The sequence below is a fragment of the Phaenicophaeus curvirostris genome, chromosome 3, assembly GCF_032191515.1.
Source record: "Phaenicophaeus curvirostris isolate KB17595 chromosome 3, BPBGC_Pcur_1.0, whole genome shotgun sequence".
Lineage (NCBI taxonomy): Eukaryota > Metazoa > Chordata > Aves > Cuculiformes > Cuculidae > Phaenicophaeus > Phaenicophaeus curvirostris.
The window spans coordinates 2258920-2283130 of record NC_091394.1 but is presented as its reverse complement, the minus strand read 5'-3'; positions in this window follow the sequence as shown (position 1 = coordinate 2283130).

The following is a 24211-nucleotide window of genomic DNA, read 5'->3' as shown; positions in this document are numbered from 1 at the left end:
AGGACACTGAGTAAAAAGCTTAGGTGTTTTCATGACTTTCCCTGCACAAAGTTCTATTATTTATTACTCTGATGCTTAACCAAATAGCATTCAAGTATTGTTGTTTTATCCAGTTATACTTAAAACTTGAGTTACAGCAATAGAGCAATTTAGGAATGGACAAAGGGAAATATTTAAGAATTTCCAGGCCAAACAAGTTTTGTTGAGTTTGAACAAGCCAATTCTATAAAGATACCCTAAAGGTTTCGTTTCTTTTTTTATTTACAGTTTTCAGGATTAGATAGGCTACTGCATCTCAGGATAAAACTGGTCTTAGGTTAGTGCAGTAAACACTGATTTTGATGTAAGATAGTGCAGAAAAGGGGTCTAGATGGCTGTTAAGACAAAAGCAGGTTAGTGTCTAAGGTGCTGCTGCTGGTCCTTAAGGATCTGAAATGGGTACATGACACTGTTCTGGTATTTTTTTCTTCAGCATATTCACTTTCAGTGCGTGTCAGAGCAAGCTGTGAATATGACAAAATGGACAGGTGGTGAGACTTCCTAAACCCTGGTCAAATCCAACTTCAAGCCTTGTTAGTTGCTGCTTATTTTAGGAGAACACTGTCAATAATCACAACCATAGCAGGCACAAATAAAATGTTGCTCTTGGGTGCTTCGTAAAAACAATCTCCATGAAACAGCCTTTCTTTGCTGAGTTACAGAAGCTTAACAGTTATAAATTAGCTAAAATACATAGATGATGCTGAATTTACTACATTTTTTACTTGGAAAAGGGAACGTCTTGGCAACTGCTTAGTGTATTCTAAATATGGCACATCCAGGTGATTGTGGTTCTTTTATTTTCTTCTTCTTCTTCTTCTTCTTCTTCTTCTTCTTCTTCTTCTTCTTCTTCTTCTTCTTCTTCTTCTTCTTCTTCTTCTTCTTCTTCTTCTTCTTCTCCTTCTCCTTCTCCTCCTTCTTCTTCTTCTTCTTCTTCTTCTTCTTCTTCTTCTTCTTCTTTAGTAGTGAGGACCTGTCTGCTGAGCACAGTTTATTACCTTGACTTGTAAAATCAATTGAAATCTTTCTCTTGTCAATAGCTATATTGTATAAAATAGTTATAGAAAAAGCTCTCAGATTTCTATTTCTATTTCCTTATTTCTAAATGCAACTATAAACATTCTAAATAATCAAACAACCTTACTATCTTCAGAAGCCATAGATACATACATCAGAGTATTTCTGAAATTAACTCCTTCAGAGCAAACAAAGCTGCAGACTTAAGAAATACCAACTGGCAGTACAAGGAATGAAGAGGAAAGTGGAACAAAAATAATCAGTTGCGCTTACCCAAACATACTTTGACCTCTGCAACTCAATTTTGCAGTATGCAGAGCACAAGCACTAACAATACTAAACTTTATTAGTGCTGCATTGTATCAATAGCTTTATATTGCATAAACCTGAGCATAATTGATGGCTGGATTTCATGATCTGAGAAGTCTTTTCCAATCTTAACCATTCTGTGAGTATCAATGAATTCCTTTAGTGTAACCTCTTCCTTCAGTCCTTGGCACAGACAACTAGGGAAAAGCTGCTGTTGCTGAATGTAGGAACTCCTTTATAACGTACATTGCATTTTAATATATCTCCTTATAAAGGAAGGGTTGTGCACAGATTTCACCTATCGATCACATCTCCCATCATTCCTAAAAATGTTTCGCACAATATATTACTCAGAATCCACAGTGTCTCTTCTGAGTGATATATTGCCTCGCAACAGCCTTAACTGAGTAGAATCTTCAGTGCAAAATTATGCAACACATCAAAAGTGAGAGTTTGGGGACAGTCTATAGTAGGCAGAATTTACTCAGAAATTAAAGAAAGCACTTTACTGATTATGTCACTCATTTGCATTTATCATTCAGTAAGTCTCCATGATCCTCAATGTACTGGAACTCATGAAGAGTTTTCATCTTCCTTCAGTGACATTCAGCACAATGGCTTATTAGCTTACTCCAGACAACTACCACTCAAACTCATGAGCTACCCCATCATTTATTCCATTTATGGCACATTTTGCAGAGAAAGCAAATGAATTACATGGGAAATATTTAATAGATGAAAAAAAATTTACTATTTAGGAAAGGAGGTAATTTTTTAATTAGTCTATTTTTTTATAACCTTCATTTTGTTAAACACTATGCTAGTTAACTGGAGAAATATAGTTATTTATTTGTGACACTGTTCTGATGGGTTTGCAACCAAACTAAGTCTCAGTACTCTTGATCTTTTGTTCAAGAAGGCTTAAAGATTCCAAAAGACTATTTATGAGTTTCTGTGAGATCTATTGCCAATGATTTACTGGAGATTAGAGCTGAAAACTCAACATTTGAATTATAAAGGTGGATAAAAGTGTTCTTTAAGGATATACTCTCAAAATTGTTGGAATACATGTTGATATGTGGTTGTTATCTACTAGGTTCAGGAAGAAGAAAGTTCTTACCTAGGAAAAAGGAAATTCAAATATAATTCCATATTTTGTTAAAGAATAGTTAAACTATATCTTCAAAATTATTTTACTGAGCTCCAGAGTAATTCTAGCTATTTCAGTAACTATTTATACATTTTATGTATTCAGGATTGTTCCAAACAGAAGGCTTTGTCTGTGAAGCTCATTTCAGAGCATCTATCATGCTCAGTGAATATATTTTTTTATTCCACATATGATAGGGATAACCTTAGAACAAATTACATTTATTATGTTTTTATTTTCATGTTCATTCTGCATAATAAACCATCTTTTATAGAACTGCGATGCTCACCTGAGCATCCTCGATTTTAATTCTCACTTTGGCATAATCTTGGGTGATTGTCTTCGCTAATGATATCTGAGAACTTTTATTCCTGTACAATTTATCACTAAGACTTCTATGTTACTGGATAAGAGAGAGATCGCTCCTCCTCCAAACAGCTGTGAGGTTTTTCCATCAGCACAGAAGCCCCAGGCATGCTCATATTTTTATCTGTTTAGATTTTTTGTGGCATATAAAATATTTCTTTCAGACAAAATGCAGTAAGGGAAGAAGTATTTCAGCAAGAAAAACCCCACATACAATTAAATTTAGGTCATCTTTTTGTGTTTGGTTGCGTGTGCTTTTTTGTTTGTTTATTTTAAGTATGTGTCTTTTGGTTTGGTTTCAGAAGCTAGAATGAAAATAGAGTAAATTCTGTCTGTTCATTATTCTCCTCAGAGAAGACTGTGGAGATTATTTTCTTTACCCACAAACACCTCTCCTCCTTTTCTGAGGCTTGTTAGAAAGTTCGCATAAACTAGGCACAGTAGTAAGGCAGATGGATTAGTGGGCAGAGGGAAGGTTAGGAGGCATACACGATGAACACAATTTGTCTCAAGGCTGTTTTTATCAGAGATACATACAAGAAAATGTATTCACTGAGCATAGTAAAATGCAGTTACCTCTGCAACATTACTTATGCAACAGCTGTTTAATAGTCCACAACATAGAAGTAATACACAACCACTTTAGTGGCAAAATATTCCCTTCACTGTAAGAAAATTATGCAGAGAGATAATAATCAGGGGCACAATGCAATTAGGAACATCCTATTTGAATACATGAAGTACAGAGCATCCAGCTGAAAATATGCTATGGGACATATAACAACCATAATGGCCAGGACACAAATTTGTCTGAAAGAGCAGCCCTGATTGTGATTTTCTTAAGTAGAGTGAAGAACTCTTAAAAATCATGGTATCCAAAGTACAAACACCCGCACATGAAAAAAATAATAAAACAAAATGGGCAAAATGTTGCCTCCCAGAAATGTGGATCTGTCCTATATATTTCTACATGTGCAATCAGAATAATAGGCTTCCATCATTCCATCATGTACTTTTAGATGACATTTTAGTTATATAAAAAGAACTAGAAGCTCAAAGTCCCGTATAAAGTATAAAGCAGAAAGAAAAAAAAAATCAAAGTGTTTGAGGTTAGGTAATAGTGAAGTTTGCAAAATTAAGTAGGAGTTTGAATTTTGACAGCTTAAATTTTCAAATCAGCCTAAACTTCAAAGGATGTATTATCTTCTTTCAGAAATTAATTTTTTTCAAAAAAAGGCATAGGTTGACATGCACTTATTGTCCCCATACTGGAAATTCCTTCCACTTGACATGCCTTGCCTCCGAGGCTTGGATTTACAAGCAACTAGACACAGTTACATAACAATTTTCAAACTCATAAAACCTCCTTTGAGGAGAAACTAATATATTAGCCTAAAGTTTGTGCTTTGAAATGAACTTTCATCCTCATCTGTTTCTTTTCATTATTTGAGGGTTAGTACTTGACCTTGCTTTTCTGGAAAGTGAATCAGGACTATATTGATACAAATTGTTCAGGAGGTAATTGTCCAATTCGTCATTAAGAACAGAATTATAACATAAAATTAAATTGCTCTCCTAGAGTGTAAAATAAGTAGGTGTTATGTGCGTTAAGTGTCAATCAGAATGGCAATAGCTTTGCGTTTGTACCACTGTAATAAAACAGCCTTTAGGAAAAACAGTATTCACATGTAATTCCAGAGAGCATCCTGTAAACACAATAGCTTGAGGGGAAAAAGTTACTTTGGGCAAATATCAAATAGGAAAGGCTTTCAAGCATGCAGAAGGCACTTAATGAAACTGAAATTTGAGCTATACTTACATTTATTTACAAGAACTAAGCTGAAATGTGCTACTTATAGTGTCAACAGTTTTTATGCCTCTGCTAATTCTGTAGTCAGATGTCACCTCATCATGATCTTTAAATTCTTCAGCTTCTTGAAAACATTATCTTTTGCCAGGATTCTTTTTTTTTTAGAAAAAAATAAAAGCATTGCTAGAAGTAAGTTACAAAATATGTTGATGAAGCTTTCAAAAGGAAAAGTAATTGAAAGACTGATTTTTTTCCTGACTGTGGAAAAGATAGTAATCACTTAAGCTTAATATCAACATTAAAATTATGTGTGTATGTGATATTCAGTGTAGATAGTTTTCTGTTTGCTATTATGTGTAAACTGTAAAGTTGACTTTTTAATTCAATGTTTATTAGAAACTAAAAGCCTCGAGTAAGTCTAACAAGAGCTGGCAGAGGTGAGACCTTGTTTTTCAAAATAAAAAAAGGCAAATTTTACACTCTCTGCTAATAAATATTGTAGAGTAATAGGAGCAAAGCTGTAGAGAGAAGCATTTGATGTTGAGAATCCAAAATCCACACTGTCTGTTGGGGATTTTTACTTCAGTGATCTAATATAATATAATCTAGTCTGTTGGATTCACCAGTCACTGAAGTGCACTAAGTTCACTTCTGTAGTTTATCTTCCAGATTAGTTTCTCCTAAAAGGATACTTGTTATACACCTCAAGATTGTCCTCTGATGTGAACCAGAGAAAAAATCAGGGAAAAATCAGGTTTCGGTTTGAGTGTATTCCTGATCTCAACCAAAATGATCAGGCAGACACATACTCAGAGTAAGGTTTGATTTCTAACTACCTGTTGCAGCAGCCCAGCTTTCTACTGCCTTGACTGGCAGGATTCCAACAGCAAAAGCCCAAAAAACCCTAAACCAGCTTTAATTAAACAATAATGATAGAGAAAAGAGAAAATACCACTCTCTAATCTCCATTTTTATCAAGAAAAAACCAACCCTACCATGTACTGTCCCCTTGCCACTTTGCTGTTTTTGCAGAACAGAGAGCAACTGTAAGCAAATCCCTACACTACTGCCAATGATCCTAATTCACATGCTCCTATTTCTGTTAGATTTTTGATTTGCAGCCCATTAGAACTGGATAGGCTGTGACTCTTGGTGCTCTATCTCAAATGCTTTGTACCAAAAAACTCCAACTGATGGTTACTTATGAGAAAATTGCTACAGAATTAATTCTTAGGCCATGGTGCAAAAGATCTCATTCTTCTCAAGTCACTGACAACTTTCTTTGAAAAAAGGAATGCACGATTTGTGGTTTGGCTTTGTTTGTTTGTTTGTTTTGTGTTTATTTATCTAGTATAGCGTTTATATATCTTTCCTATCTCTCCAATCCAAGAAAGATTTGCCCAGTCTTTCTCTTAAAGAAATATTGGGCAAATATAACATGAAAGAACAAGTTTGTAGGGAAAGATAAGCATGACATAATTGAAAACTGATATAACTGCAAGTAAATTCAAGACCTTAGGACAAAACAAACAACAACAACAAAAATCTGAGTGAAAAGTTGTGCTCTGAGGGTCAGAGTGTCTCATCTGAAGTCAATGGGCATAATTTACAAACTGAGCTACTTTCCTGTGTAAACAAGGATTGGTTACTCAATTGTTATTCTGTTTTGACTGTGCCTGAAACCAGACTGTACGAACAATATGCCAGTTGTGAATCCATGTGTGCTATATAATGGTTGTGAAAAGGTTTTATTCCATACCAATTAGTCATGCCTGATTAAAGATACACATGCAGTAAAAATATTAATGATTTCACAGTAAAGACCCCTGCAATCATGCAAATCAAGCACCTGAAGTTCAAGGAGCTACTTATAGAAGACAACAAAACATAAATAAAGTATAAACTACTTTATAATGGTTCGTAATTATATAGCGCATCTCTGATCTGGCAGAGACATTGTTATTGACAAGAAATAAAATGCCATATCTGCCTTAGTGTGGAATATACAGCTGAAAATTAATAGAATAGATATATGCACTAAATGTTTGACCTAGAAATATATGAAAGCAGAGGTTTGAAAGGGAAATAAAAGCTGAAACATCTGCTGTCTTTGTAATTTAGTAGTTGCTTTTGTTTTGTAGATCATTCAAACTCTTTCTGATTATTGTAGTCTTCTCTAATGTATACCAGTAGCTGAAATAGTGAATAATTATTTGTAATATGTCAGCTTGTTTTCTGTTTAGAAGAGGAATCCTTTTATGTTTCCTCAGCTGTTGCTAGATTTAATAACTCTACCAGATGTCATATTTAAATTGAGGGTTTTTTAAGGGTTTTGAAAAGCATCAGAGCAGAGACAGCCTTTAGAATTTCAGTGGCTATACCAGTTTCTTAGAATTAAGCAACGTTGTAATTATAAAAAGTCCTTAACAGTTAAAAAATATGAGGCTTAAATAAAACAACAGTATACTAGATTAAATAATGGGGCATTATTTCTTCCAGATACACAAAGGGTTGTATGTAGTTGAATCAAATGTTCTGAATAGCAGAATTGCCACTTTCTCTGGCATTTAGGTAATGGCAGCAAGGCTAAACACCATTAAAAAAATAAAATATCTAGTTTAAGGTATTGGTAGCATTCAGAGTATTCTGCACTTCCTGTGGAAGGACAACATCACTCTCAAGTCACTAGCAGCTGCCCAGTGAATACAATGGGCAGTAGATCAGAACACCAGCTTATCCCCCAGAAATTTATGGAAGAAAATCCCTATATCTCAAATTTATTAGCAAATACCTGGCAAAGCTAGATTTCTTGATCCCAGTTTTACAGGTTTTGTATTGACTTTCTTTGTATTAGCCTAATTGTATACATACCCATATATGAAAAATGCACAGGCGCTCCTGAAATAATTACCTTTTTTTACTTTGCACGCTTGATCAACACACTGTTGAAATATTTTCTGTTTGTTTGTGGGTTTATTTTGTAGTTTTAGTTGGTTTTCTACCATTCGTTTAGTTTGTAATGCACCTCCTATCGAAATCAGGTTTCAAAACCTCTTCAAGCCTTGCAATAAGCCCACACTGTTTGTGTTAGCATTTTAAATAATAATATGCTGCAATTTCTTTCCCTGATGTCAAGCAGTAAGTTCAAAGTAACAAGTTCTTACCTGCTAGGGAGTGGTTGAATCCTAAATTCCTCTGATATTATCATATATACATGACTATATATTAGCTTTCTCATTGTAATAATGTGGCAAGCAACACCATGAGGTAAAAAGATAACTTGTTCAACTTCCCAGGGTACTAATTTTAAAGCAATAAAAGAAATATTTTTGCTTGATATGAAATTATTTCCAAATAAAGAAAAGTATTGTTGATGACATAGGCTACTGGGAGAAAATGAAAAAAATATCTAAGGTTATAACAAGAATTAAGTATTAAGCTGAAAGTATTTGACACTTATTGTCTCAAGTTTGATTTTAGGCTTTGTGTGAGATCACATTGTAGAAAGATGAGGTACATTTCTCGTAGCCTGGTTGTCTCCTCCCACACTATTTGTTGGATGAGTGAACAAGTTATAAAGTTTGTATAAACTAATGAGAGTTTATATATATGAAAATATTTTAAGTATATAAATATACATAATTTTGTGTTTGTGTGTTGAATTTCAGTTGAATAAGTCACTTGATCTCATTCACACTATGACATCATAGTCGCCAGAGCTGAAGTAAGGGAGGGTTAACTGTCCTTCAGGTCCTGATTGATCTGGAACTAGTGTTGACCAACAGTGAGACGGCACCATAGAGGGAAAGAAAATGACTCAGTCAAAAGAAGTGAGAAAATAGTCTGTTTTTCTTTGTCAGCACTATAAATGTTGTCTGTGCCAGAGGAGAGATACTGATAAACACGAAGTTCTTTAATCTTTATTTTGGATAAGCTAACTGAAAGACCTCTTTGTGATAGTAGAAGTCCATTAAATTCACCACGCTCTGAATAGATGTCTAGCTTTGTCTAAGCAGTTCTCAGTGGAGAATTGAAGTCTAATGTTTAAATTAAAGGAAATGATACACTAGAAATGTGAAATTCTGATTACATTTGCATTGAAATTTACTACTGCCATCAGGATAGAAAGTAGTTTATACAAATTGACCAGGATAGTGGAATAAGCTTCTTATATTCAATTCCTAAATACTGTTACATATGATCAGAGAAACACCAGAAAACTAAAAAAAACTGCAGAGAAAACTGGAGAGCTGAGTTTTGAGAAAAGAGTAAGTAAAAGATATATTAGTGATGAGTAGAAAACAGTTCACTGTCTCTAATTTTTTTTCTGATATTCTCTGCCTGTATGTCCCCATGTATTTCTACTGCCTTGGTTTGTAGCTGAGTGATAAGTTTTCTTGATAAGAACCATCTTCTGTGTTTAGACAGCGCGTATCGTAACAGACTTCATGTTCATGAAGGGAACTGTTGCTGCCAAGAAGTGAGTACAACTATAAAAGCTGAACAGTACAATAAATCAACAAATCATTATTGCAACTAAAACCTGAAGACCATCAGTTTTAGTGAAAAATAGCATAGGGCTTATCATCGCTTTTCACTTCGGTAGCTGGAAGTTCTTGAAGGTTGTCTCCAGAGGCAGTGTCCATGAGGTTATTCCTGCTTCCAGTGATTCCAGTTTCCAAATGTATAGTAGGAATAAAGTTGTAAACCACACACTCCCCCATGCTGTTCAGTGCAGTGACTGCCCTATCCTGGCATTAGGTTTCCCCCTCCATCATTTCTGTTATCATGTTGTCTGGAAAGAAGATTGTGTGATTTTTTCATACAATATTTTAGACACTTGGGAAATTCACAGCAAAAGACAAGCAAAACTGTAGAAATGATAGTTAGTTATTTTCATTATTATCTTGACTGTCTTATTTCTGTATCAATACTAGAGGTATTTTGAATGATTTGACCCTATAAAATCATATTTTATATATAAATAACTGTGTTTACATTTAACAATATTTAATATACAAATACTTATGTTTACATTTAACACTGTGCATTATAGGGGTAGGATTTGGGGATGATTGTTAGGGTTTTGGTGGGGTTTTGTTTAGTTCTATTTTCCTGCCTGAACCACCATCAGGAAGAAGTTTATAAGACATTGTTTAGAAATTTGCATGGAAGAACAGGAAAATTTCATGTCTAATACTCAGAATTCAGCATATTAATCTATTTGGTTCTTGACCCAAGTGAGAGGGTTTTTTATTTTTTACTCTTTGTTCTTTTCCTTGTGAAGCTTTTATCAGATTTTTAATATTCAAGTATTGCTAGTAAAGAACAAATGTCCTTGTCAGTATTTTGAAGTCACCTAAGGTACAAATCACCACTTCATCCTCCCTCCTAGTGGCTAATGACTGCCATTCTCCTCTCACAAGCTTCATTACAAGGTATAAAACACCTTGAGAGCTTCATGGATGTTTAAAAAAAAAGTTAAGATAAAGGCAAAATATCCCAAATGTTTAACACTGTTACCTTGTTATGACCAATCAAAAAAAAAAAGGATATATCAGCACTTCCTGACTGGATTTACTGACTATTTCTTGTCCATATGCATTCAAATTTGATTTGAAACTCCGTTGTAAATTTAAATTGACCTTGAAAGCATCCTTTCACAAATCTTTGTCTCAGAAAACTTTGTTACTTGACTGGTTATGCTTTGAATTACCCAGTAACTATATACCTTGAATTAGTCTATTTAATTTGGGTTAATTTCTGTTTTTTGTTTTGTGTTGTCTCTTCAATTTCCTCCTCTTACTTTTCCTGAGTGCCAACCGTTATATTCACCTTATTCCAGTGCTCTCCAAACATGAGAACAAATACACAGTACTGAACATGCTACAAATTCAGCATGTTAGCCCATTGATTGGTTTTGTATATGCTCAAATAAAAAGAAATTTCTAATTATTGAGATAGGTGCAGTAAGTTTTGAATTGTAGAATGAAGTGGTGTAAATCAAGCAATAAAGTAACATATTATCTCTCTCTACTAGGGAAAGAAATATGTTAACAACTATGGAAAATATCTGGCTCTCCTAATAATTCTGTTTAATTAAAAAACTCCCAACCAACCAAAAAAAATTCCCACCAAATAATAAACTGATTTTTTTATCAATTACTGCCACATGGTGTGTCCTATGGTGCAAACAGTCATAGGTCTGAACATAAATGAAGTAGGTGAAAGAATCAAACCTGTGTGCTTTTCCAATGGTATCTAGTACCTTGACTTAATCTTATATTTAGGCGGCTTTTCCAATAAATCTGCAAGAAATCTGTGTTGTCCATCTCTGTCTCAGACATGCACATAAAAAAGAACAATGAAACTAGGACTATTTTTGTTGGTATCTCACACAGACATTACAGATGTTTCTGTGCTATGAGCAAAGAAACTAATTTAGAAAACTTCTGCATCAGCACTGCCTCTCAGCAATGTGAATAACCTACAGGAAACTGAAGAAGAGAGAAAACATCCTTTTTTCACTTATTGTAGTGGCAGCAAGGAATGGCATCTGAAAGTAGCTGTGTTGCTGGTTTTTTCAAGGAAACAGTGAGTTGGGGATGTGTGTCTGTACTTTTATAAGATTTTTTTTTTAATTAGAATATATTTCCATCATAAAAGTTAGAGATCTGTGTTAGCAGAATGCTCACAAAGTAAGAATTAAAAATATACCTAGGTTACTGTTCTCATGCTGAAATTATTTATTGTAACATTAACTGGTATAGAGTTATGTGTCTCTTAGTATCAAAACAATAGTTGCTTTTCAGAATATGCCACACATTTTGTAAACTATGAATCTCCTCCCGACAGGATTAATTGACATTTGATGCTGATCATTCACCTAAAAGTTGCCTATCTCATTATTAGAAGTTGAAAACTCCTGGTGTTGTACTTAGAAAGGCTTTGTCCTACGTTTTTAACACCTCTTTGAATAACATCTGAGATAGCTTTTATGTTATAGATATTTTTCTTTTCTTTTTGGTCACACATGGCTCCCTTAATCTTCTTTAACTCAAATAGCGAATATCCTGCTTCTGTGCTTAAAGTTTGCAGCTTAGAGCCCAGCAGGGGCACATTTCTCTCATTGCAACCAAATTGGAGGTTTCAACCCTCTCTGAGTTGAGTTTGGTGGAGTTTAGCATCTAGAGTACCTGCTGAAGAGGCAGACGTGCCAAGCATTCACTAGATTGGGAAATGTACCTTGCTGTTTGTAAAGGCGTGGGGAAGGGTATACTGGTATTATTACCCTAAAAATTAAGAAGTGGAAAGAGGAATACAGTCCTGGCAGCTCACCTAGGCTTTCTGAAAGTGCCGCTGGAGGGGAGGAGAGGGTTTCTGGAGGGGAGGAGGTGTTAGCAAAGCTACTGTTTGAAGCCAAAGGCCTTGTATTCACAATAAAATATTAAAATATTAAGAGCATATTTAGATAACATTGCTTGACTTACACTGGAATGTTTCTTTTCCTAGTGCTCATCTGCAAACTACTGCTTCAGAACATGCTTGACTTGTGTTCCATGAGTCACATAATCTCTTGGGTAACTTCAATGATAATAAAATCATTAGGGTGTTACATTAAGGATGAATTTGACCTACCATCTTGCTCAGCAGAGCACGGAGCAGCCTGCGCTCAAAGTGCATTCTCTAATTATGTTTTGCTTTCCTCGTATATGCCTTGCTCAGTAAGTACTGTTTGTAAGCTAATATGATCTTGCAGCTCTGTGTATTTCACAATCTTTTGCATTTGCCCATCATAGACAAACATGCTGTCAAAGCCCTGCATGAATGTTGCAAAAAAAAATTAATTTTCTTTGAATATTTTTCCAAAAATCACAAAACATATGGGAATATATGTATTTTACTGGAAAAGAATACAGTGTTTACTGAGTATTAGTCTAATGATTATGCTTGAATCAGTCCAAATGTGACAGTACATTATAACCCTAACCTAATTTTAACATTCGTGCATGCTGGAGGTAATCAGGATATTGCTGACTGCACTGACTAATTCCCCTATTTGTTTCCTAGAGGGGAAAGGCATTGACTTTGTTTGTTTTGCGATCTCTGCACAAAAATAAAAAGAAATATAAACATCAGGAGAAAAAAAAATGCCAGTATAAACACTTAACACTTTCTCAGATCTCACATTCAATCCACCCTGAAAGGTACTGCTATATATATGTGTGTACGTATCTATTTTACTGCAATATTCTCTAATAAATATATTGATCCAGTGCTTCCTATAGGTACACTTCCCTCCATCTCTGCTGGTAGAGCTCTGTGGGTGTAGATGTCAATATTGTGAAAGGATGGGACTTTTGGTGTGTGTGAAATGACACTTTTCTAACGAGTCCTGTACAATTACTCTTCTTGTGGCTTCAGCTTACGTTCAGTCCATCTCCGTAGTGTACTCCCTGAGTGGTGTCTTATGTTATAGATTGAGTCTGAAGGAAGTGGGTCTGGAGTAAGTCATTTAATCAATGCGTGTTCACGTGGTAGGACCTGTTCATATGTGACTCAGTTCCTTCAGACTGCATGTACAAATTGCCATCAGAAGCTTGAGACCTGAACAAACCATCACTTAAAGGTATTATACAAAAAATTCAATGCAGCTTCATAGAAGCTAAGTAAATAATCCCAGTTATCCTTATTCTTCCTCTTAAAGCTCAGTCAGTCAACTCAGTAAATTCTTGGGAACAGATTGTCATAACCATCAGATCTAGTATTTTTGGCTCTATTCTTTGCATTTTGCCTCAATGCAAATGCTTCAATACCCAAACTCTACTTGGCCGTGGTCTGTTACCTACATTTAGTAGGACATGTCCTTATGCATTTCTTCTAGTCTTTCAAATTGCTGTTTCTGTTTCATAATCCACATCAAGTACTTCTTTTAGACATTTACAATTCTTTGGCCTTTCATGCAGTGTTTTTGTAGCAATTGCTCTTTACTTGACCACTGTACAATACTGTATTTAAATTAATTGTGCTCCTTAATCTTTGCATTATTCTCACTTAGTTTCATAAACTGAATGCACTGTATTTCCAATCTTTATTTCTGCCATTAAATAGACTACAAATTCATTTTCCAACATACAAACTTGATCCAAAACTATATATACAATGTCTTTCATCTGTTTCAACCTGTTTACCAGCTGCTGCTCCCTTTTCTGGTAAATTTCTATGTTTGGTTAGCTCATCTCTAGGAGTTTTGTCAGTTTTCGTCATGATGTTTTGCTTGAGAATTGCAACTTCATATAGAATTAGCTTGATATCGTTTTAGTGCAGGGTCCTTTGAACACTAATCTCAGTTCCTTTTAGGTCACACATCACTTTCTGGTTTTCATCCAGGACAGACAGGTTGTAAGCTGTGTTCTGGTGTCTTGAATCAAGTTTGAGTTTAGTTTAGCGGTAAACTCAGTTGTAGAGATGGGTGTTAGAAGGCATCCATTCTGGTTATTTTCTTAGTTTGTCAAGCCAGCAACATGATTGACTTGAGACTAATGTGCTGACTGTTTGGAGCTCTGGCTTGAAAAATAAAGGTATTTATATTGAATGAGGAACAATCATCATTCACCTGCATCCAGAAGACTTTATCAAACATTTACCTACTCACTTATCAAAATGCAAAAAAAAAAAAAAGTAATAAAATATAAACCTTTCTGTAGTCAATGTTTTATCTTTCTTCTTAGACGTGATATGCTGCTGCTTAAAATTTTCCCATTTTCCTGTAAATATCTGCAACCTACCTCCAGCTCTCATGCTTTACCTAGGAGAAGAGTTTTATTTATTTCTGTCTAGTCAAGGACATACATTTTTTATTACTCTGAGAGTAATACATTTGACTTGTTGGTAGAACAGATGATATAAATTACTTTGACAGCTTTCATAACTGGTGTTCCTGGTGCCCCTTTTTTCTTGCTTTCTTTCAGCAGTATTTGAGGCCACAGAAGGCTAAGGAGATGCACAGGAAATACTTTTTATATACCATAATATAATCCAAATTGAAATACGCTTTTATATATCCAACCCTGATTGCTAGTTATATAAATTGGCTTCTGAGGAGTGCAGATCGTTGTGGGTTTTGCTACAATATCATAATGAGGGAGTGCTGCATGTGTAATCTTCTTAACCAAGTTCCTTCATCATGGGGTTCATGTAGTTCATAGTGTTCAAATAAATAATTTGTCTAGTTAAAGTCAGGTAATAACATGTTTGAAACTACTGTCCCAATGGATGATTCCATTTATGTATTTTCTAGTATATGGTCAATGACTACAGCCTTATATGAAACATGATATTTTATGTTCTCTACTTTCGAGTTAATTTACTCTGTTAAGTAACAAAGCCATACATATTATCTTATTATATGAAAGACTGTTTATTTAAAGTGATGGATTTTTATAAAATACCACACAGTTCTATGATAACAATGCACTGTGAACACAATATCTCTCGAATGGATGTTTAATGTCATTAATACTTTAAGCCATCTGAATCCTTGAAACCGATATGCAAATAAAAGCTTACATTAAAATATGACCTAGATTTATGTTTGCATAAAGAAAGTGAACAGGTTGTTTACTCAAACTGTCTTTCTGTGGGTTTGTTTTGACTTTGTGGGGCTTTTTTCTTCTTCCACACAACTTGGATGATGCTGGAAAGACATGCAGGTTTTATGACAACTTAAAGAGAATGATGACCTGGTGATATCTATAACTTTTTAAACTATTTACGTGACAGCATTTAGTAGCATAACATGCAGAACTGAAGAGCAAAAGAAAACTTAGCTAACAGTGGATGTGGTTATTTGTGTAATGATCGGTATTTGTGCTAGTGTCTCTGTCTCTGTAAATGGATGAAAGAATTCAAAGTAGGGAGGAAAGTCTAACATTCTCTAGCTTTATGCCAAATAAACAGAGATTGATGACAACTGGAAGAAGTGAGTGTTAGAATCACTGCGGCGCAGAATATGCCTTTATCTTGCTTTCATACTCATCATACACGTGACCTCTTTTTCTATATTGAATATTTTATGTCACAATTTTCAGAATAGCAAATGCTTAGTGCTTAACTAAAGGGAATGGTTTGACTTAAGGTAGGATAAATTGGAAGTGTAACAAAACACAAGCTTTCCTTTTGGCTTTTGAAATATGGAAACTTAACCTTTCTTATATTACTTAAATTTCTACCTTCACGTGAGTTTTTGAAGAAATCTGGGCATTTTTCTTTTATTAAAACAAATTATCTCATGCCGTTCTAGATTTGACATCATTCTTATTTACTTCAGTATTGATGCTCTGAAGTGTTTTCAGTAAACCCATTAGCACCCTCCTCATTAAGGTCGTGTCCATGTCTGGTGCTCTGGTGGTACAAAAAAAGTAACAGAGATCTCAGTGAAAAGAATTGCTTTTAAAAAGAAAAGAACCTCACAGAATTGTATCTTTTTTTCTTGCTCTCTATATATATTTCGTGAATCAGAATAAACTGACCTTTCTCTCCAGCACATTGGGCATAATTCTGTGCTTGATTTTAAAGTAAAACTAAAAGGGAAGGAAAAGAACCTCAAGAAAATTACTATGGCACAGAAGCTGCTCTATGTAACAGGCTTCTCAGAAAGCTAATAATGGTGGCTTAGTTACCTCTCCTGTTGTAAAAACTCAGTTCTCCAAAGCAGAAGCTTTTTTTTTTGCTTTAATGTGTTTTAAGTCTGTTTTCATTCATTTTACTTATATGTTGTAAGAAGTTGAAAGTCATTGTACTCTTGTCTTTCTTCTTAGGAGCAAGTCTTGGTTTTTGTGTTTTATTTTTCTTTTCTCCATTTGACTGAAAGAAAATTTCATTCCTAAAAATATTTGATTAGAAAGGATTTCTTGTCTAGCCATGGGCTGTCATGAGAAGCACCTTATGTAACCCACAGCATTGCTTTATTCAGTTTTCTTCAAATGTACAATTTTTTTTGTACTTTAACCATCACTGCTGTCTTGTGAAAGCCTGTAAGAGGTCTGCTGTCAGCTTAAATGTATTTATCATCCATCTATACGCGTTTGTTTCTGTGGCAGTGTTATTGTTTTTAATTAAATAGTTTATCTCCCCTGCAGCCCTTGTGTGTTCTCAGCTGATTCACATATAAAACAGTAACCATATCCTTTTTCGCTTATGTTTTTGCTGGACTAAGCAAGAAGGGCTTTTAGTACATTGAGAAAGCATGTTCCTGATTCTCCCTATCACTGTTAGCCTTTTGCTAATGCTTTTTTACAGTACTCACAAAACCATATTGAAAGGGAACTAGGAAAGTGCAAAGTGCATTTGGATTATAACCTTTGTGTGCAGATTTTCATATGGTTGTTCGAAGAGAAGAAACAGCATCACTGGTAGAACACGGATGAATGCTTATTCCCTTTCTTTTTTTTTTAAGGCATACTGAAAGCTGATAATTTTATATGTTGTTGGGCAAAATCCTGCTGTAAAATCATCAGAATATTCTGAACAATTTTTTTTCCCGAAGAAGGGAGGGTGGAGAGCAGTTAATAAGAAAATTATTGAGGAAACTTGGGGAGTTTGTTTGTTTTCTTTTTATTTATTGTTTTGCTTTGTTTTTTTTTTGTTTCCTTCCTCCCCCAGTGTGTAATAATAAATAACTAAAATAACTGAAAAATATAATCATATTTTATGTAAACTTTTCTTTTGAAAAAAGTCGTTCTACTTCTCACAAAAAAAGCTGTTCAAAGCTGCATCTTTGGTGAAAAAAGAAAGTTAGATATAGTGAAGGGACCTAAAGGAAAACTTTATAATTTTAGTATAGTATCTTACTAGCTTATAAATAAGACATCCTTGTAGAGAAGTATCACAAACATGTCTTGTGAGATGTCATTAATGGTCTCCACTGGTTTATAATTTATACAGACAGAAGTTAATGTAAGAAAATGCCATAGTAGCACATTTTAACAAGGAAAGGAGGAAGTTGAGCTGCAGAATGTGCATAATAAAGATTTTTTTTCCCAACTGCCAGAAAATTTATATTCATGACTAAATTAGTTTCTAATAAATTATGCACAGCCTTTACAAAGTTAGTGAAAACATGAAACATGCTACTATATATTTGTTACCAGGAGCAACAAAAAGCGTAGGAAGAAGTGGGGAGAGGGAGTCAACGCTCCTGGATCCTCTTCCAACACTAGGATTTTATTTATTTTATTTTTTGAAAAGGTTAAATTGCTTTCTCTTCAGAGTTGTCTATATATTTTTTTTATGAGAAGCCAGTGTCTATCCTCCAGGTGATTAAATTAAAACAAATCTATCCCCTCTAATTATTTCAGTGCTGTTCAATAACCCAATTACACTCTGCACAGACATCCTCTAAATGATTCCATAGTTTTACGGGGAAATATTCATGGATTTACCCACAAATGGCTTTTCACATTTACAACAAAACCACCTGTTGAGCAATGAGGATATCTCCAAGTACTGCATTCTTATTTATTTGAATTTTTCAAGGAGCTTTTCTAAGAGCTTTAGCCATTCTAGCAAGGTTATTTTCTGTTATCTGCTTTTCCTTTTCAAAAAAAAGAAAGAACATATCTTTGACAGTGATAATTCAGCTCTGAACAGCATGTCTCATTCAAAAATAACAGTTGCTGTTGAAGGCGTTGGGGTGATTTTAGTTTCTTCTTCAAGCTGCAACTGGCAATAAAATTGCATTTTAAATGCGGTTCTTCCACAGGTCCCTTCACTGTTTACATTTGCCAGGACAGAAGGCATCTCTCTTGATTAAAGTTTTGATTGCTGAAACTGAAAACAGAGAATTCTCTCTTTTGCAACAAACTAGCTTATACTGGCTTGGGAAAGTGACTGTGAGGAATATGGAACATTTGCACAGAAGGGTAGAAAATTATTCCAATAATGATACCAAGTAGTGTCCTCTGTTCTGAATTTCTGCTCATTTCTGTTATTATTAACTGGTACTGAACTGACACACCTAACATGGGGATGTTCCTAACACAGGGATGATGTTCCTAACATAGTAATTTCATTATTATGTAAAAGACACATGAAATATATCTTGCCATAGATAGAGATGTTTTCTCATCAGGGAAAAAAGAAGTTTGTATTTTTTGTAGTCTTTAAAAAACAGTGGGTTTTTGATGTCAGAGAGAAGCACTAATTTAGATATTGAAGTGGGGGGTTGGCTTTTCCGCTACTGATGGATGATAATTCTATCTATCTATCTATCTATCTATCTATCTATCTATCTATCTATCTATCTATCTATCTATCTATCTATCTCTATATCACTCAAGGGGTCTACTCAAAATTCCAGTTTTTATTTGAACTCACTCAAAGTAAGAACAATTTAGAGCAATAATCTTTTACTTGGAGCTCAGTCAAAGTCAAAATTCCAATTTGTACTTTGAATGCAGTCAAAGTTACAACTCTTTGCTTTGAGCTTGGTAAAAGTAAGAAGAGTTTACCAAAAGAGAGTTTACCATAAATTCTGAGAAAAAGAAAAGTGAGGTGGATTTGAGGAGAGCATAAAGAGAGTAAAAGAAGAAAATTAGGAGGAGAAATGAGAATATAACATAGAAATAATCATGACGCCAATGAATCCAATAGAGCTTTCGACAGGAAAACGTGGTCTATGGGGCAGAGGGCACACACATGGGTTAGTTGGCATGTGTTATTTACAGAGGATCTGCATCCCCTGTTGGCATCTAAGGAAGCGCTTTGCCACATCTGTGCTGTATCTCTATGTGGAAATTTCTTGAATTGGGGGTGGGGGCTCCAGGAGTCAGTAGCAGATCAAAGAACTCTTGCCAGAATAACCATTCCTTGAACCCTTTTAGCTATAAATACAAAACACAGCACCATACATGATGCCATGAAAAATGTTAATGCCGTCCCAGTCACACTGCTCTATCATTTTCTGTCTTTGCTTAATTTTTTATAAAGATGACTATTAGGAATTAGGAACTTATTTTAGGCCATGTAAAATTAAATTATTATTTTTTTTATTTTATATTTTAATTTTTTAAAAAATTTTTTTTTCCAAGGTATATTTTCACATATTAATGCAGCTTTTGCTTTTTTTTATCCTTGCATTTGAATTTAGACATTGTTAGGTGTTCAGAAATGTAATTTGTCTTTGTTTGTGCTACTTTAGTTTATTATTTAAGAGCTAAATTTTGATCCGAGTGGTAGAAACCTCTAGGGGTTGGATTTTCATCTAAAAGCATGTTTTGTATTAATGAGGTCGTGGTGGAGAATCAGTTTTCATTTTCATTTAAATATTCTGTTCTTGTTTGCACCTTGTTGCTCCTTTTGTGACAGCCATAATTTAAATAATTGATTTAATGAAAAAATCCAGTGATGTAAAGCTTAACAGTCTATTCCAAAAAGGTCAGATACCAATTACTGTGATTTTTCATAAAATGAAGTGAGAAAACCTGTCCCTTTCACTCCCAGGAAAAAATATTAGGAAAATCAGGATTCTCAAGGGGCATTTTCAGTCATTAAATGTTTCAGTGAATGATTGCAGCACCAAAATTGAAAAGAATTGCTCTCACTTCTGGAATTATACTAATAACACACACAGACACAGATATAAATGGTAGGGGAGCAAGAAGGAATGTTCAGTACACAAGAGGAAGAGAGAGGAGTAATGGTTTATGTAGCTTACCTCTAGGAATGACTGTTGGTTTTGTTGTCCACAATACTAGCAATTTTTTTTTTTTAAATTTTATTCTAGCTGTTTTTTATTCTTTATTCTGTTCTTTATTCTTAAATTTTATTCTAGCTGTGTCTTTTCTTTAGTTATCCTATTTGCATTTCTGATTTCAAATTTTCATCTTTTTATACGGTTTGACAAGCTGTGTCTACCTAGTTCTGGTGGCTGGAACATAAACAGAGGGTAATATGTTTTGTAAATTTTATTTTAATCCTTCGCACCGTTCAAGTCCAACTACAGATGACAAGGCAGGGCCATCTGGAGACAGCAGAGCAAGCGCTGAGCCAAGTCATTTCAGTATCCTAAGTAGTACAGTCATGCTAGTGTGGCATCCTGCCTGGGTTCATTAACTCGCTGAATAGTTAGGTATGTTATCCAGGTAGAGCATTATGCCAATATAATTACAGGATTTTCAACATACAAAAATTGCTTTCAGCATCATCGTGCAGTGCAGCATCACAGCACTGAACAAGTTTTGTGTCGATGCCTTCGATGAGAATCGCCTCCATCAACTCATTTGTATCATAAAACGTGACTTCTGGCAATGTTCTTACCTGGTGCAGGAATCCTACCAGGTAGGAAGTTGGATTTGCTCATCTTTCAGGGGTTTGTTTTCAGAACGCTTGGAGTGTATCCACATCTTATCTACTTGTCATCTTACCACTGCTCCTTCTTCTTCCTTTCTAGAAACCTGAACAAAAGTTTGCTTTGTAAATGAGAACCATCGATAGACAAATTTATCAGATGAAGCTATATAAAATACAGCTAAATGAAGATAACTTATGTGGTTTTGGGCTAGCTAAGAGTAACTTAAATACGCAAATCAAGACTCCTCTCTGTCTGTCCCTTTCTGCCTACTTATATTTGAGTGCTTCTTTTCAAGTTGATCTTTTTAATTGTCATACATGCTGCACAGTATTTGTTGCACAGAGCTACCAGGACCTGTGATGCTAGCATACAAAACTGTGAGTGAGAATTTTTTTTTTTATAGTTTCCTTTTAGCCATCGATTGCATAGGAAACAGATATACTCTTAAACACAAACATCCTCTGTAAGGCCAGAGAATTCCTATCAATAGCGAGTATGTTGCAAAACAGTTTGCTCAGATGCTTTACACTATGATAATTTGTACACTGCCCTATGAAAATAGTAAAAGTTTTTGTTCTGACCATCAAATAGGTGATTCTTCATTTCTTTATCTCTCTGGAGCTTTTTTTTAAAGGGCCAGTGTCATATAATCATGGATTATATCGATTTAGAAAGGACCCATAAGGATCATAAGGACCCATAAGTTCAACTTCCTGCTCCTTGCAGGACTACCTGAAACTAAATCCTATGACTAAGAGAATTGCCCACAGGCTTCTTGAGGTCTGGCAGGCTTGGTGCTGTGACCACTTCACTGGCAAGCCTGCTCCAGGGACTAACCACTCTCTCAGAGAAGAACCTTTCCAAATATCCAGTCTGAGCTTCTGACGCAGCTTCATTCCATTTCCTTGTGTGCTGCCAATCTCACTGCGATGGAATTTAATACTAAACAAAGTAGTGATGATTTATTTTGTTTAATTGTTACCATATTTTTTTCCTGACTAGTGACTACACTACTTGATCTCAAGCGAACTTCCTAAAGTTATCTAGAACCATCTGATAAATAATATGTCTTCCAATTATTTTATAAGGGCATTTTTTTCTGCTATAATTGTTTCCTTTAAGTGCTTACTAATCTTCATCACAATTTTGCTCTTGTATTTTTCCTTTCCTCTTGACTGGGATGCATATCTGAAAGAGAAATAAGGAGAAAGTTGCAGATTAAAATTCTCTAATATATCACATTGAATATACAGATATTTATGGGTCCATCAATGAAACTTCTAATTCACACACGATTTCTGCTTTATAGTAAAAGCTTTCTGTAGTCTCTTTTACCAACTATTTCCAGTCATTTTTAATAATATAATGTTTTCACTCATTTCTTTTCTCCTGTTCTACTGTTCTTACAATTTTTTTTTGTACTGATTAGTTAAAACACAGTTTTTTCCTTTTTCATTTTTTCTGTATAGCTAACATCTCTGCTTTAAAAAAAAACAGAATTAGATTGTCAAAAATGTATATTATGATGATACCAGGAAGCATCATGGTAAACAGTGGGTGATTATTTTTTTCTAAAAGTCTGGATAGACAGAATAATAAGTAAAACCTATTTTATTTTATTTTATTTTATTTTATTTTATTTTATTTTATTTTATTTTATTTTATTTTATTTTATTTTATTTTATTTTACGTTCAGGATAAGGAGATTCTGCATCTGGTTGCCCCTAATTTTTTACATATCTGAAGATTCTAATTTTACTTATATGTAAGTGAGGGACAGTATGACAGTATGTGGCATGCAGTGTCCTGGTCATAATTAACTAAAAATGTCTTTTTGCTTCATCTGACCATTTAAAATCTGAAATAAAGACTACCAAACTATTCTATAATACTCTGCTTTTGTAGTCTGAAAGGAACACAAGCATCTGTGAACTCAGTTTCCTTTATAAATTGAAAACAGCTCTTTCAGTGAAAGGGAATAGCACTTTCATCCCCTAAAAATATTGGGCATTCAGTATTCTGAGCTTTTCATTTTTTTGTGATCCTGCAGAACCTGTAGAATCATGATGGATGGTTGAAGCACTGTGCAGTCTTTCTTCCTTATGTCTTGTTGATTGCACTGAGGTTCAGTTTCCGTAATCAAGGACTAGATCTATAGCACACCAGGATTCAGCTGAACATATAGCTGCGATGATGAATAGCGGTTTTTAACTTCTTTTAATAAGACAAATGAGTGAAATTTTCCGACCTTGTACCTATTAATTGACACCTACTCATCTAGTACAAAAGTCGGTGTTGCACGTGGACTTTTCAACAACAATACCATTTGTATTACTGCTCAGAGAAGTGATAGACTGAACTCATACAATACAGAAGGATGATTGGCCAGGAATTAGCTATTTGTGATCGGCATGGGCAATGCAAATATTGATATGTTGATGAAATGGTAGACAGGTACTGTGGGAACTGTGGTCTTCATTTTAATCAGAAGTTGAACAGTAACAATGCTCTTCTGCTTGGATAGGTTTGGATTTTTTTTGTTAATAGTCCAAGCTAATGAAACTTTGCTGATAGTGGCAATATGAGGCAGTCACTCAACTCTGTGTTTTTTGAACTTCTCAATTTTACATGAGAAATTTAATTTGTAATGTACTTTTTATTTTTTTTCTTAATTCTACTATGGTAAAACTCAAGAGCTTCATTTACGGCGCAGCCTAAACAGCTGCAGTTCAGCCCACTGGACTGACTGTGCAGGAATCAATAGCTGCTTATCTACAAACTGTAGATTTCTCAGCTGAACAGTCTTTAGGTTACTTCTCCTGACTACTTCAACAAACAAACCCAGCCAAACAAATTGGGTTAAAAATGTCTTTATGACTGATTTAAAAAATTATTATCTCTACATTGTCTGACCTACCTCATTATTATTTCATAACATTTTCATCAGTAGTTGAAATATCATAATAAAAGTGAAATGTATCAAATTCTGAGGTAGGAAAATTGAAAAGAGAACACCTTGGGTGGTTTTATTTTTTGGCAGGTATTTGCTACTGAAACTGAGTAAATTCACACTCTTTTTTCAGGTGTGTAAAATGCTGTCTTTCATTAGCATACTAAATCCACAAAACGGAACACTTGCTAGGAGCTTTTCAAAGCCATAACTGGCTAA